The sequence below is a fragment of the Rhodnius prolixus genome, unplaced genomic scaffold, assembly GCF_049639745.1.
Source record: "Rhodnius prolixus isolate KJV_2025 unplaced genomic scaffold, Rpr scaffold_2, whole genome shotgun sequence".
Taxonomy (NCBI): Eukaryota; Metazoa; Arthropoda; class Insecta; order Hemiptera; family Reduviidae; genus Rhodnius; species Rhodnius prolixus.
The window spans coordinates 13,307,467-13,323,598 of record NW_027411592.1 but is presented as its reverse complement, the minus strand read 5'-3'; the positions used below and the strand labels follow the sequence as shown (position 1 = coordinate 13,323,598).

Here is a 16,132-nt window from a genome sequence, read left to right as displayed (position 1 = left end):
TGAAACGCTTACAAACATTCAGAGTTAAAACATTTGGCCTTTTTCCTCTGTTACAACGCAGTCAATTTAATGAATATTTGACACAAAAGGAAAACCCTCCTAAGGCACACCTTTCATTCTTTGCTCACCCTTTCAAAGGGATAACTTGTTCAACACTAATCAGAATTTGCTACAAAAATTCCTAAATGCCTACATATGCCTTACAAATAAATTTATGACTCTCAAATAAAGAGTATGTTTTCTTGTAATAATTGATTATTCAATGATATCACTGGCAATTTTCTAGAAGATGCTGCCAGAAATGTTCGTTCGGATTGGATGAGTAATACACAATACCTTACTTAGTTAATTTGTCGACCTCTTCATTGACTCTGTATCTTCACCCCCAGCTTAGCAGTTCCAGGTACCAACAGCAGGAATTCCGACACTCCTTACATTTTTCGTTCTGAAACATAATCATCAAAAGCCGTTAAAGCGTTCCAATTTCATATTAGAAGACAATTCTTTGGGTGCACTTACGGTAATATGTTGATGGTTCATTTAAGTGGACAATTATTTGGTCTGCAAGGGTGACGGAGTACTTCCAAGGACAATATCGATGCAATGCCAGTGCTATTAATGTAGACACCACCACAACCCTACAACAGTATTTCATTTTGTGTGTGAGTCCTTATACTTCTGCCGCTAGAGAGGAGCTATCAGTTTAAACAGGGTTTTGTTTAAGGACTACTTGTAGCTAAGCAAAGATCCTAAAGGAAATGGCTGATTCACTTCCTCCTACGGATGCCGATCTTTAATCCTAAATCCTAATGGTCCCGTTAGCCAGCCCAGTAATGACAGCATTTTAGTGAGCGTGCATAGACTCCTACGGCTGCACAGATCTCCTTCTGTTGCAGACTCTATGCAAATTAAGAAGATTGAATATTTTTACACTGGAAGAGAAATCTAATTTTATTTTCATTAGATTTTTACATTTAAGCGAATCTACATCTGAGGCAATTACAGTCATGAACCTTTATGTGCCAGTTTCGGGAGAACCTTCTCTCTTTATAACACTGCTCATCACCAGAAGTGAGCTGTAAGAAGTAGCTGAGAAGAGAAAATGTAAGGATAAGCAGATACTCTTAATCCTTGATCTGGGGAAGTTCCAATAAACCTAATAGGAATACTAAGGTTTTCTGTGTAGCCATGGCATTCCTAGGAGCCCAATATCTCCGAAAGTTGGATCCTATAAGCTAGACCATTTATACTCCTAACAAACGGACAATATCATGAGCCCTCCACTGTTTCGATGCAAAGAAATAAACAATAAAAAACACAAACCGTTGAAGCAGAAGCACGGGGACCGGCGGAAATATGCCTAAGAGTCTTTTAAAATAATATATGCATGAAATGCAGTAAAAGGAGAGAAAGAGAGAGAATATCTAAGAACACTTCAAGGACCTTTTTTCTTGTACCTTAAGCAACTAAAAAACAAGCGCCTTAGTTCCTTATTCACCATTTTCCTAAGAAACCAGTAATAGGAGGGCCCTTAAAAGACTGTATAAACCTTATTATAAACTTAACCTTATACCAACTCTCTTCCGACCAGCACTTCCTTCAACAACACCTCCCTCCTCTCACTTATATTCCATTCTTCTCTGTTTACATAAACTTTATCAATTATATCATGCAAATTTTAACATCAAGCGGCGCGAGAGAACTTAAATAATTCTCTTTCTTCAATCTCACCTTTAAGTAGAAATATTCTCCTGTTCGCCAAAACCTTACCATTTATACACTTCCAAAACTCCTAGATTTTCCTAGCTATTAAAATTTGAATTAAGCCTTTCTATCTAACACAGTGAACAAAACACATAACAAAAATTATTAAAAATCCAGCTTTCTTATTGCAGCCTCTTTCAAATTCAAAATAAAGATACAAGTAAAAAAATAATAATAAATGATGAATAATTTCAGATATGGAAGGGACTAGAGATCTAGACTCAGAGCGCATCGGTTCCTGATTTGCGACCTTCTGTGCCGCACTTAAAAGATTTTCCCTAAGAAATAAGATACGATTTATTAATAAAATGTTTAACGTCTAGCAATAACATTAAACTATGAGGCGATTTATTTTACCTAGTATATTCAAATAAATAATACATTTTAGACGAACTAAGAATTACAATATATTGAACCTAGAATGCTGACTACTACACTAAGACTCTGCTAGAATAGATTGAATGATAGAATAATTGTACTAGAATGAATTGTACATCTGAGTACTGCATTTTGTGGTCTAATTCAATTATTATTATTATTATTAGAAGTTCCTTTTCATTATATTTATTGGTTAATCTTTTTTTCTTCTACCTACAAATCCATGTGATATGTTTTGCTTTTTGTCAGTAAAGATCCTGAAAAAGTAATACATTTGGAGGAACATCTTAAAAACTGCTTCTACATTATAAAATTTATATATTCTTTATTTAGTAAACATTAAATGTTTACTAAGCAGAACGCAGTAACAGTAAAGTTAAAATGGTATCTTGATAGAAAGAGATTGGTTGAGGCGAAGTTACAAGAAGAGAGAGATTTTCCACAATTGGCGAACTATTTTAGAAGCAGAGCTTATCTCTAAAACTATTTATCACTCACCAAATAAACCATTTCTATAATAAATTGTTTACTAGATGAAAATGAAACAATATTTTAAAAAAACAAAAATACATTTTTAATCAAAAAAGACAAGCCTTTAGAACGAACTTTCATGTGCAATCATTTGGAAAATTAGCCTTTCCGTGACTACAACAGAAGTGATTGATCGTTCGTGTACAGGAATATATATAAGAAAATTCTATATTCTTGTTGTAACTGATCTGTACACTAGCAACAATGTCCAACGGAAAACTCTATTATTGATTGTACAACCCCCCGCACGCCAACCATCTACGGAAATAAATATTAACCTTAATTCTTTTGATTTAAAATTTACGTTAATTGGAGGATAGACTCAGCACGTCATATTGACCCAACCCGAAGTGCTTCTTAAAACTTCTCTTTGTGAAAACTATACATTGTCATGAATTTTGTTTAAAGGAAATCTTTACAGGTCTTTACTCTTTGCCTTACTTTAGGAGCACACTGAAGGGTCAATTATTCCTGTCTTCCTTTCCAGCTCACTTAACATAAAGGTAGCAATACCTCGACGATCATCTCTACTTCCATCCTGATACACAACTTTGGAGCATGTGTTATCTTTCTTCTTCCTAAGATCAACAATAACATGTTTTATTCAATGATTATAGCGAGAGATCAAGAATAGCTATCTGATTAAAGAAAGTAACCTAGTGGTGCCTCAGCTCTCCGTTGCGTCTGTCCAACAACCTCCGAATGCCAGCAAACACTTCCCAACTCCTTGAAGAGGCGTGCATAATTAACTCACCGCATCGGTCCATTCTGAGCCCCATTGCGAACTAAAAAGAAATTCGATAAAATGTAACACGAATATTTCTAGTACGACTGATTCAACAAAGATTAGTTAATGTCAATTTCAGTCATTATGCAGTACCAACAGTCTGGCCAATAATAATAATTCCAACCTGTGAGGTTAACCAACAAAGTAAACCCAATTAATATTGTTAAAATAATTCCTGAAGATGGCCTAGTCCCTACGTCGAAAACTTGACAGTACAAATTAAAAACATTTCGATAGAAACTGGCAATAATTCTCTTTTCCTTGTATTACACATTAATTTTTTAATTTGATTATTTAGATTAACTCTTGATATTAATAGGTTATAAAATCAACTACACAGGCCTAATATGTGTTATATCAATTCTAAATGTCTTTTTATAACGTATATAGTAAGTAGAAATTAAACTTGTTGCTGAAATCACGAGTTTTATGAACATCCTTTTGTCCCAAATGCAAATCAGTTGCAAAATCTTTGTTTCGGTTTTGGAAGATGTCTATTCAGACATAAAACTTTGGTAGTTTATTGGAAGACTGGAAATAAAAAAAATCATTCTTCAAAACTAATATTTTAAAAACAAGCACGGCTAGGCTATTAGTCTGTTTGTGCGAGTGTATTTGGCTGCACTTTTTTACCTTTCCTTTCAGTCGGCAAGTGTATTGAATAGTTAATAGTAAGAGACTAGCGAAGAGAGCGCTACAGCCTCGAGAAGAATTTCATTAAGTATGCATGGGTTCCATTTTTAAGGAGAGTATTAGTAGAGAGTAACGGGAACCCAAGAACTTCCTTAATCTCCTTTATAGCGATGCGATGCACTTTGCTGAAAGTGTAATGTCCAAAAGAGACATCATTCTGTTGACAGATATTACATAGAAGATGTACATCTTCAATAGCCCAGAAGGTAAGTAAAAGTAGGTATTTATTCCGTAGTACGAGAAGGGAGGGTGGTCATAATGGATGAGAAGCTCTTCCACTAGAGTAGATCCTTGGATAGTCTTATAGAGATAATACAAGACATTGATCCAGTAAAACGTACACACAAGACAAAATAGATACACATTGTGCACTCCATCAATATTTCTTTAACCACGGAGACAAATTGAAAAATTTGCAACATTATTAATCTCGATAAAATAATCACATATTGGCTGCATTTAGATGATGGAAAAACTTTTCTCTTTGTCCAATTTCTGTTATCATTGGCACAGTGCTAATGCAACTAGGTGCTGTGATTGTAATCTCTTATTTATCAGACCATTAATTTGTTAAAACTATTTTATTTGTTCAATAAAAATACAAATAATAATAATACACATCGACTAAAAATAGTTTGTTCACTAACTATTAAAACAAAATATTAAAAGAACATTCACGACCCTAAATTAAATAATTCAAAATGTTCTAACTGGTACTCTTCAAAATATCAATTCTGAAAACTTACTATTTTGTTTCAGTACTACCTAGATACATTTTAATAAAGAGGTACTTTCATTAATTCGTAATTCGTAATAAGTTAATAGGTAATACGAATTTCTAAGAAGTTTAAAATTGTAATGATGGGAGTAAGGAAGTTATATTCTGTAAGCCGGTAGACCAAATCAGTAAGTAACAGTAACCAATGCTTTACTGATATCGAACAAGTAAAAGGTAGTTGGACGCCTCAGCAATATCATGAACAGAGTAGTAATAACTCTGGCTAATTGCTCAAGAAACAGACACACCTGATCTCAAACCGTAGTGCTCTTCCTTTATGATCTTACGGTGCATCAAGTAAAGGCTGCTTGACTCCACTCATCAAACTCATATTTTAGAATCTAAACATCTTCCAGAGAGGGGTAAAATACCCTAGTATGGGAGGCCTGCTTGAGGTATTTGCTAAAAACACCAAGCTTGTGCAAGGAAGGTGCTGTAAAATGCGATTATTTTGATTAGCTTCCATACCACATTTTGTCCTAGTTCTAACAAAATCTGAGATCTTAGTGGAATGTGAGTTCACAGTCAAGTAATTTTCACTGATACTCCTTCTCAGGTAATTCCTTACGTCTAATAAAGGCGTACAACTTTGACGTTAATGAGTAACCATATTATTGTTTTACTCAAAAACTTCTAAGATAAATTTAACCTTAGTGATAAAAACTGTACAAGATCTTGTAAAAAACTGAAGAATTTCTACGGTAAAACAGCATTTCTGTTCATCAGTTTGTTATCATGTACAATGACTACGAATTTGATTCTTACGAAATGTTATTCACAGTTGGAGCCAACAGTGTATTGTAATAGTACTTTTAAGTCACCTCTTCTCCAGTGACAGGAGAGTAACGGTACCCCACTGAAAAATAGGTTACTACGCTGGGTCTACATGCGAATTATTTTCAGCCACTTCTTTTAGTATCTCGGTGCCCTGTGGGTCACCCAGTTTAAGAGCACAACATGAACATTGAAACATTGAAACCCTAATCATTCACAAGGTACATAAGAGCGTGAAGAGCTAGTTGATTGTGTAAATATAAAATTTTTTCGAAACCACTGGCAAACTCAGCTAAACACTCACTCACTACATTGCTAGTTATTAAAATACTATATTACTCAATTTAAAAATCTATATTAGCCTACATTTTGTGCTCTAACGCTACACTGCCAGGAATCCACAACAGATATTTTGGGTCAAAATGGATTTAGCCTTATTTAATCTAAGTATGAGTAATCAGCAAACGAAATTTAAAAAAATAAAATGAAGCCATTTTTCGAAAAAGAAATCGCGCTACAAACACGATGAAATTGTATTCTGCGCTGATACCTTATTGGAGGAATCTTGTAGTGACATGTAAACGAACTAAATTGAATTACTTAACACCTACGTTTCTCAGATAATTGGTGGAACAAACACAGTACTGCTTTTTCATTCTTAAGACATGAATTTGCGCAGAAAATCTGAACATCTGATCAATATTTCCGTTCATGAAGTTTAAGTGAAATAATGGTTACAGGAGAAAGTAGAAACTTATCTTTAACAGCAAGGCTTTACTATTAGATAGTAACAAAATATCTAATTTAACGGACAACAATTTTAAAACTACAATTGAAAATAATTTAAAAAAATAAAATAAAAAGTAAGAACTCTGGTAAGAAATACACTCCATTTATTTAAAACTAATCTAAAAAGCTTCACAAAAAAAAGTAATTAAGAATTGTGGAAGGAGAATATGTTAACTTGTAAATGAAAACTGATTTTACACCGTCTTATATTTATGGTGAAGCAACAAAGAAAAAAGCAATCTAAAAATGAAATCTAATAACAGCGGGATAAACTCTAGACAGTACTTGGAACAAGATAGGACGAGCAAATAGGGAAAAGATTTGAAAGATATCAGGGAACATCAGTGGATTTAAAGAGAGATGTGAAGTATTATTGCACTGAAAAGACTCTAGTGGCTGATATAGTACAAATACGTTTCCCAAGAAAGTGCAGCATCCCTACAGTTGCATCACCACCCTCCTACCAGCCATTTTATACCAGTCACTCTATCCTAACTTCCTGTTCGACGTTTATCAGTTCTCCTTCAGAAAAAATCTTATCTTTCTACTTCTATTCGATACTCAAAGTAGAATGTGAGATTTCATAATTCTTTACCAAACAATTCTATAAAGTTTATATTTCTATAAAACTTTCAAGCTGTATTTGAATCTCAGCTGACAGATGAATGTATTTGCACATTCCAATCAAATGAAGTAGTCCGAGAATCTTTCCCATTTGAGTGGAATTGCCGAGGAACTCACTTCCATTTAACAAAACAAGCACTGTTCTTCCATGAAGCATCTTCTAGTTTATATTATAGTAAATGAGATATGAGAGGAGTCATTCCTCAGGAGTCTTGGTGTTCCTACAGGTATCACAGCCTGACCACAACAAAAATACTTGACTCCTTACTCACATCCAACCAACAACGATGCTGACTCCCAGTCAACCTCGAGCTCCTAATCACGTTCAGTCACACACTGAATACTTTAAGAAGCCAGCAAAGTTCTATTAATTTTGACACTTCAAAGAGTCACAGTAAAAAGCAATGGTTTTGACAATATAGTCACTCATTATTTCATCTGTACTTAGTAAATATATTTTTTAAAGTTTTAAACTAAAGAAAAATTATTTCAAAAGAAATTGAATTTTGTATTTAACATTAATTTCGATTAGGCATGCAGATGTTTGGGAAATGTGATGTTCGTTGTCTCTACGAAAATCTATGGACATAAAACCGTTCTTATAGAACAGAAATTTCCAGATCACTCATTCATTCAGCCAATTCTTACATTCTGTTAACAATATTTCACAGAAATCTTGCGGAGGAAAACGAGCACCACGATGAAACCCCAGGCACTAAAAATATACAGAAATGCAAACTTTCTCCTATAGAAAACGAAAACAGTCCAATTGTAACTACAAAATAAATATTGAATAAACCAAATTCCAAGACAAATTGCTAGACTGAGTTTTCTCTTAAGTTATGTAAGCAGTTTTATTAATGCGTATTTTTCATAATTAAAATTCGTATTTGTACATAAGTTGACATTGTATATTACAACATAAGAATCCAACCTTCTTCAGATCTTCCTGATTTAAAAGGAAATGCACAAATTATTTAAAATAAAAAAAGAAAACCTTGTTTAAATCAGTACAAGTGATGAGTCTCACCTTTCAGAGATTCCCTTGAAAATTCTGATTAACAAAGATTTCTAATTAGGAACGTCACTGCAAATGACAAGGTGAATCCGGGTTCGAATTAAAACTAAACAGGAAAATTCTTTTAAATCGAAATTCCCTTCCTTTTATTTCTTTTTGAAATCTAATTAGTATTTTAAAAAGAGGGGAGAACATTTTGAAAAGATGTTAATTTCCCTTTTGATGTCTAACCCAGCAGCATTCACTTTATCGACCACTGCTGTCACTAATTTATACCGGCCTTTTATTACTAAAGTGTCAACATCCATCCACTTTGTGCTGACGGTCTGTCTGACTTCTATTTAATTTTTTTTTAATAGAAAATTTTCTTATTATTCCTTGAGGATACGATTAGTATGATAACAAATGACCCCCTGAAGGAATGGCCGGCCACTTTCTTCTAAAGCACACCACAGGTTATTTCATAGATACTGATTTATCTCGAAGGAGTTGGTGCGAATCTTAAGCGAAAACAACCTGAGGAAGCGTTCGCAAAATTGGGAAACAATATACCAAACCTCTAACGCTAGCGCTTTCCTCGGTGACAAATTAATTCTTTTCAAAGCTTTTCATGTCTCTTTAACAATAAGGCAAAATAAAAAATTTAAAGAACTTTTTAGAATATGTTTCAGTAAAATGCTATTAGCAACCTAAAATGAAAGCTGTGACATAATTCTGGCCAAGAATATAAACTTATTATCCAATGTCAGGGATTGTGGGCACAACTGACGACCATTAATAAAAGTCAAAGTGTTATTATATGACAATAAATAGTATTGGGAAAATTCAACAAGTAATGTTCAATGACAATAAGGATCACGCTAGCACTTAAAGTTTATGGATTCAATTAATTCATTAAGTGCTGGAACGATAGCAAGGATGCTTCATTTAGATAAGAGTTTGGATTAGCGCCATTAAAACTTAAATAGCTTTTATTCCATTAAAAGTTCTTCTCGATATCAGTACCATCTTAAATTACATAGTTTTTTTTTTAATTTTGCCAAAATAATACCATTCTTCAACGTATTTTTTATTCATGTGTTATTGATAGACTATATTTGGAGTAAATTAGAGAATTAAAAACGTTATAATTTCTCAAGAAGTATAGAATTTGACCAGCTAGACCAAATGTTCTAATGTGATGTAATAAAGTAATGCATCTCTTTATCAAAAGCTTACAAAAAAGTACCCAACATTTCATTAATTACTACATTAATATCATTTGAGAAATTTTACTGCATTAAAATTTATTAGACGACACAGACCCTACCTAATGCTGGCTATTTTCATACGCAAAAGATTAGTTCAAGTAGCCCACCTAATAATGACTTAGATTGACTGTAATACCTATTAATCTATAATAATCTATTAATCACAGATTAAAAAGTAAAATGTCATAAAATATTTAAAAAACTTATGAGGCTCATTAGACCTTTTTAAAAAACGCTTACACCAACATACCAATTATATTTAATTACCTATTATCTCTAAAACATTGCAATCTATACCACTTATAGAGCTAACTTTTCCGAACAATTGGGTAAAGAATTCATTGAAATCTGAACAATAGAAAGGGAGATATAAAGGTTTGAAATTTGAACGATTTGCAAAACCTCCTAAATTTTACCTTCTACCAGTATATCTCATTAACTATCTCTTCACCAAAGCTTACAGTTAAAACTTAAATTGTTGATTAATTGGTGTGATTATTTTAAAGAAAACTTAGTTGATATTTGTACGTAAATAGCAAAATTAAACTGGGAATACAATATTTCCTCTTGAGAGAAGTATGAAAAATTAAACAGCGATTACTGCACTTGTTCCTAAAAGGCAAAGAGAAATTAAACTTCATATACACGCGATTGCAATACATTCCTTTAGTTGGTGTTAGTGCATTATGGCACTTTAGAGTCACGTAAGGAAATTCAATTCTTCTTCCTGCTAAATATTATCAAAATCGGACTAAGGGTTATAAAAATATTAGTAATAATAGTTTTCGTTAGGGCCTTACAATTTTTGAAAATGCCGTTTTTGCTCATTTTCAGCAACTTTTTTCTTGAAATCTAGTAGATTTGGGTTGTTGCAAAAATGTGAGTTATAAAGGAGGATTTGCCCTGTATTGTAAAGAAAATTTGTGAATTTAATATTCTATAGAAAGAGTAAAAAATTGTCAAAGTTGGGTGTGTTCAACGTTACGTTTTTTCGTGCAATTTTTGACGATCAACAGGAATGTAATGTTAAACTGATGTTTATGAAACAATGTCTAACTGATTGCTGGAAGAACAATACCGAACTGAGTATAGATGTCAAACTGTGTCCACTAGACTGAAAAAGACATTGTCCTACTAAGTCCGTAGGCGATAGTTACAATAAATCTGAATTATTACCACTAGATAACATTAATTTACATTCTAAACATGAAAGTCTGTTCAAACTTTGTACTTTAAAGTTAATACTTATTGCTATTGACAAATGCTGTAAAATCTGTTAGAATTTTCTCTATAACTTTTTTAAATTAGGAGAAAACTTATTTTGAGATTAAAAGCAACTGAATAAGCAACTAATTCTGCAATTAGCCGTCAAAATAAAAACTCACAAGGCCAAGAACTTGTTATTAGCAAAATTTTATCCAAATATTTAAGATTTTAGAATAAAACCTAAAAATATTTAAAACTTCGCTAAGCGAAGTAGTAATAAACATAGGGAAATGAAAACAAGTATCTTAGAATAAACATAGTAAAACGGATTAGACTTAAGATTATCTTACGCTAAGAACCCCCAAAAGGCACATCTACATAAAATTCCGAATCGAATGTCACCTCATTCATGAAAATCGGTTCTCGCGTTTAGGCGCTACGTAGTTTACAAAAAAGGTAACAACAACAACAACAACAACAACAACAACAACAAGAAGAACAACAACAATTTCTGAAAATGCCGTTTTTGCTCATTTTCGGCAACTTTTTTCTCGAAATCTATTAGGTCTGGGGGGTTGCAAAAAAATTACAGTTATAAAGGAGGGTTTGCCCTATATTTTAAAGAAAATTTGGGAATTGTATCTTTTATAGGAAAAGAGAAAAAAATTGTCAAAGTTGGGTGTTTTTTAACGTTACGCTTTTTCGTGCACTTTTTGACGATCAATCCTTATACAACTGTCCTACCGGACAGTTTTAATATGTATCTAAAAAGGAAAAAAGAATAACATGTCTACGTCATTATGAATAGCTACAAGTTTTGTGTGGATAAAATATAGCTTTAAATTATTTGTCAACAAATTGTTATCTAGAAACAAAGAAGATGATCTCTCTTCATCAAAAGTTGCTGTTGCGAGGGAAAACACAAACCCCAAACATACCAATGGGTTGTTGGAATTCTGAGGAGAAATTATGAACACTACTTTTTCATATTCTTAACGTGGCCTCATTTGTGATTCGTTTCAGTTAATTATGATTACCAGAATAGAATTGAAGGAAACAAGCGAGGTATGACGGACAGAATCAACGACATTATCTCCACATTGAAGCAAATCCTCTGGCACACGCGAATCCAGCTGCTGGCACTTAGATTTTCTCTTTTTAAGAGCATCTTACGGCTCACCATTTATCACCGGACAATATTGCTTGCAAAGAGAGCGTACTGTAAAAGCTACAGGCGCCATTGATGTCCCAGAAGTTGAAGCGCTTTAAATAGAAAAACAAAGTAGCGTTAAACTCACACCATTTTCTCCTATAAATTTTCTCTCGGTTCTAACTCACAAAATTTCTTCTGCCTCACCTTATGGAAGCACCATTAATCCAATTTCCGGATATATGTTTCAAGAAAGAAGATGACAACTTTGGTTTTAGTAATTAATAAATAAATCTCATATAATAAAATCGTAGGAGCTGTTTGCGATAAAATATTAAAATATAGACAAATAAATTTAGAAATTCGTTCCCACATTTGAGTCTTATTAATATTATAAAGTCAGACATTATTGGCAAAAAAACAAAAAAAAACAGCCTAACTGCTGCTTCTTCAAAAGTGTCCTAAATAGAATTTCCCTTGGTCAATGGTTCAAATAGAATTTACAGATCTACAAACATGAAATTAATACAAGTAAAAGAAAATCTTTGAAGCCGTTTTCGAGTAAAAATCTAAACGGTCCATCGATTTTGAGCAAAAAATTGTTGAGACCTCCACTTTTGGCACAAGATTCGTAAGGAACTTTTTTTCCTTTTTTTTTGCACTCAGGAGCCCGGAAGTACAAAAGGGTATATTTCCTGTGAAATCTCTGAATCTAAAATCTGCCTATTACAATACCTACTCAATATAAGGAAGAGTAAACAATCAAAAACTCATCTTCCGTTAAGTCACACTAGTTTAGTCAATGGATATTACTCAAATTTGAAATTTTGATCCATGACTGAGTCGCATTTATAAATTATGATTTGTTCCATTATCTGATGAAGGAATGAGGCTTTTTAGCGAGAAGCAGCGACTAACTGATCTCCTCCACTAGAAATGCCCTTCATCACTTTGCAATTTTTTTATTTTTAATTATAAATCCTAAAGAGCTCCATGGAACTCATAGATATTTCGCAGCAGCCATTTCAAGAAAATGATAATAATAATAAAACAGGAATGAGGCTCTGTTAGGGTGGCTACATCTGGTTGAATGATTTCTGCTAAACCTTATTGTCGCTTCTCCTGATAGTACTAAACGAAATATCTATTTAAACTTTTATGATTGTTCAACTAGGAGTTAAGGTAGTGACGAACAGATAAAACACTATGTTATTGAAGATATTTCTGAATGCTGACCGCCCGCAATTGTTTCCTCTTACTAGAAAGTAGTATAACAAAATTTTATTTAATTTTTTTATTGTGCCACACATCTGTGCAGTATTATGTTGCGTCTTTAAAATTTCGTTTCGACATTGTGATTAACAAAGAGAATTGTTTTAAAATTTCCGGTAGGGCAGTCAAAAACCGCGCGAATAAAATATAACGATTATAATTACTATAGCTTCTAAATGTTAGAAAAGTAGCACAAATTTTCTGAATGGAGGATAGAACCCCCGGAACACATGTTCTTAGGTTCCGTGAATTCGTAGAACTGTCTTGCAGTACTTGTTCCTTGTGGGTAAACAGGATGTCTCGTTTCTAAGAATGCAAGTTTCTAAGGAGGAGAATAAGAACTCAGTTAGAAAGGCTGTCTAGAGGCTTGTAAATCCCCACCACTAGTACTCATAAGAATTATTCTTTTACATTAGATTCAAGAATTGCGCTACACAAACCTAAAACAATAATTATGGCTCCATTTTTATGATGCTTGGGACCCAAGCTTGTTTTCTCAGCAGGCCTTAAATGTAGTTATCACTACATCCAAATCAGAGTACTATTTGCAAAACTTCACGAATGAAAGTGAATTTTCTACTGGGTACCATCTGTGGTGGTGAGTGAAAATGAAAAGCTTATCAGAATGTAGGAAACGAAGCATCGTAGAATACAATCATGGCTACGGGTCAATTTTATTGGGTTCCTTGATTTTTCTTAAAGAGTAACTTACCCTTTAATTAAATGAGAAGTCAGACACCAAAATAAAAAAAACTGCTACATAAATAAAACAATATATAGATTGAGTGCATAGTTCCTATAAGTTAAACGTCATTAGCGATACGCTGACGAAAAGGAGCTTTGATAATACTGAAATTGAAAATTACATAATTTAATTTCCACCAATATAATTTAGATAAGAAAGATAGAGTCTCTATTTTTGAAACATACCTGAGGAAAATCCGCAAAATGCAAGAAAATGCCCAAGTCTATCACAGCTCTGACCTCACCATAAGCCATTAAAACTACCATTACGATGTTAGCGACCGACGCACTAGATGGCGCCAAATGCAATGCAATAAAACAATCAACTAATTTGCTACAGAAACATCGATTTGTAATTAAAAGCATCAAGAATCGATCTGGTTTGATCAACTAGAAAATAGTATTTCATATTGAAGCACCAACACATATTTATTAAAGCGCTCTAAACAAACAGACTTATACATTCATCTTTAATTAAAGATGTTTTCCAATTTTTCTCATTTGCCTTTGTTTTTAAAGCTAGTCTTCTTGCTCTTTATATTAAGCAGTTGGGTAGACACTGATATACCTCATTCTGTAAGTGCTTGTATCGCTTTGAAATAATATTTTCAAGCGAACTCCATCCTATACTGTTTATATTATAAACTTCTGATTACAAAACTGTAACTGCTATACCGCTCAATGGTAAAACATTCATCCGGTGACTTCCTTGAAATTAGAATTTCAAGAAAATTTGAGAAAACGGTGAAAAATGGAAAAATTCTATACATTTCCTTCGGAATTCCAGTTAGGATTTCAGTCAAAACTTAGTTGTCAGAAATGGTAAGGACCAAAACAAAAAATCCAAGTTACAGTTTTCTTGATGCATCATTATACTTCCTTTACAACGGTGCAAATTATTCGAAAAGAATTTTCTCACAATTAATGAGATCTTAAAACTAGTACTTCCACTGTAAACATGTTTTACAAAAATTTCACAAGATAAAGCAGTAAGTGAAAGTGAAATCTGAAATTTAAAAGTTTGTACCAATAAAAAAAAAAATTGAGCTACCAGCTTTCTAAATATTGAGGAACTTCAAATGAATATAACGCAATAAAGTTAGAATTAAACAAAACAGAAAAGAAAGAAGACACGAGACCAGTTTATAAAAGGAGGAATGATTTGTATTAAAGTAGAATAAAGACTATTACAAATGTAGTTACCACTGTTACAGAAAGAATGTAAGATTTATTACTTTGCCATCCAGACTTGTGGGTAATAAAGTGTTGCAAGGAAAGTAATAAGAAAGGCGGCCGGTGAACACAACCAACTAGAGGAACGAGATTTTCTGCTGTCTTTTCTTTCTTTGCTTTCGCCTCGTTGGCTAATCTTTATTGGATGTTTTCTGCTTCTTTGTTTGCTTGTTGTTAATATTCATTTAATTTCATATCGTTGACCAGTGTTATTATTATTTGCAAGTCTCTCTGATTGCCTTGTAGCTATCATAGAGAAACAGTACATTATCCGCCAAACATGAGTTAAAAACATTCGCTCTTCCTAAATAAGAACCATTAAATATATTTTCTGAATCTATTCTACTTTATAAACTCATGCAATCTAGTGTAAATCTTTGTCTTGAGAAATTTGAGAATTTATGCAAACTGATTGGATTTATCCATTTATTGGGTTGGATCTGTCCATAAAATCCTCTATAGTCCCCATCATAACTAGGGATAGATTTTATTATAAATAAGGATAAAAGACTATGGAATTATTTAATTTCCTCAAATAACTTTATTTAAAAACAAAAAAAAAGATGTAGGGTCTGGGGCTAAATTGTATGATTGAACTGTCTAGCATCAAACCCTACTCTTTTTGAAGTGATATTATCAACAACATTGTATCGACCAGAATGCAAAAACAAGTTTCAATGATATTATTTCTCCTTAAAAAATGTACCATATAAGATTCCTAATTAAGTTCTACGGGGAACAAGTGCCGAGCTCAGAAATAGAGGAGGCGAATCTGTAATCCAATCTTGTTCTTACAAAACTAACTTTCAACCGTCCAGATGAATGGGTGAGTCAAGTAAAATCTGTAAGAAATAATTATCTATTCCTAAATGTATTCTAGTTTATAAACTCAAGCAATGTGGTATAAACCTTATTCCAAGTAGATTACATGTAGTTTCATCTCTATTTGTTCCGTTCATAGACTCTCAGCAATGAAAGAGTAATATGAGTCCAAAGAACATGTAAATAATAGCAATTATTGTTTAAGAATTCATTAAATTAGTTTATATCATATTGAACATTTTTTCCTCCTCTTTTGTCGTCAGACCTCGTGTTTTTAATTAGGTGGTCTTTAAAGTTGAGATGCATGAGCAATAGTTTC

General features: G+C 32.9%; 2 protein-coding genes across 8 annotated transcripts in view; one reads left to right on the top strand and one right to left on the bottom strand.

The window, feature by feature from the left end:
* Positions 1-14,065, bottom strand: part of LOC141448993 (L-sorbose 1-dehydrogenase-like) — a 105,054-nt gene extending 90,989 nt beyond the window's left edge. For 3 of the 6 annotated variants that reach the window (XM_074117951.1, XM_074117944.1, XM_074117945.1), the window contains exons 1-4: positions 13,945-14,065; positions 3,330-3,458; positions 3,115-3,251; positions 337-445 (exon numbers count right to left, since the gene is read on the bottom strand). The gene's annotated coding sequence lies outside the window, so the exon portion shown is untranslated. Of the gene's footprint in view, positions 1-336; positions 446-519; positions 639-3,114; positions 3,252-3,329; positions 3,461-13,944 lie in introns of those variants that run through there. The other 3 variants (XM_074117947.1, XM_074117950.1, XM_074117946.1) reach the window with 2 other exon arrangements.
* Positions 1-16,132, top strand: part of LOC141448991 (tyrosine-protein kinase transmembrane receptor Ror-like) — a 164,995-nt gene that overhangs the window by 113,606 nt on the left and 35,257 nt on the right. The window lies entirely within an intron of this gene.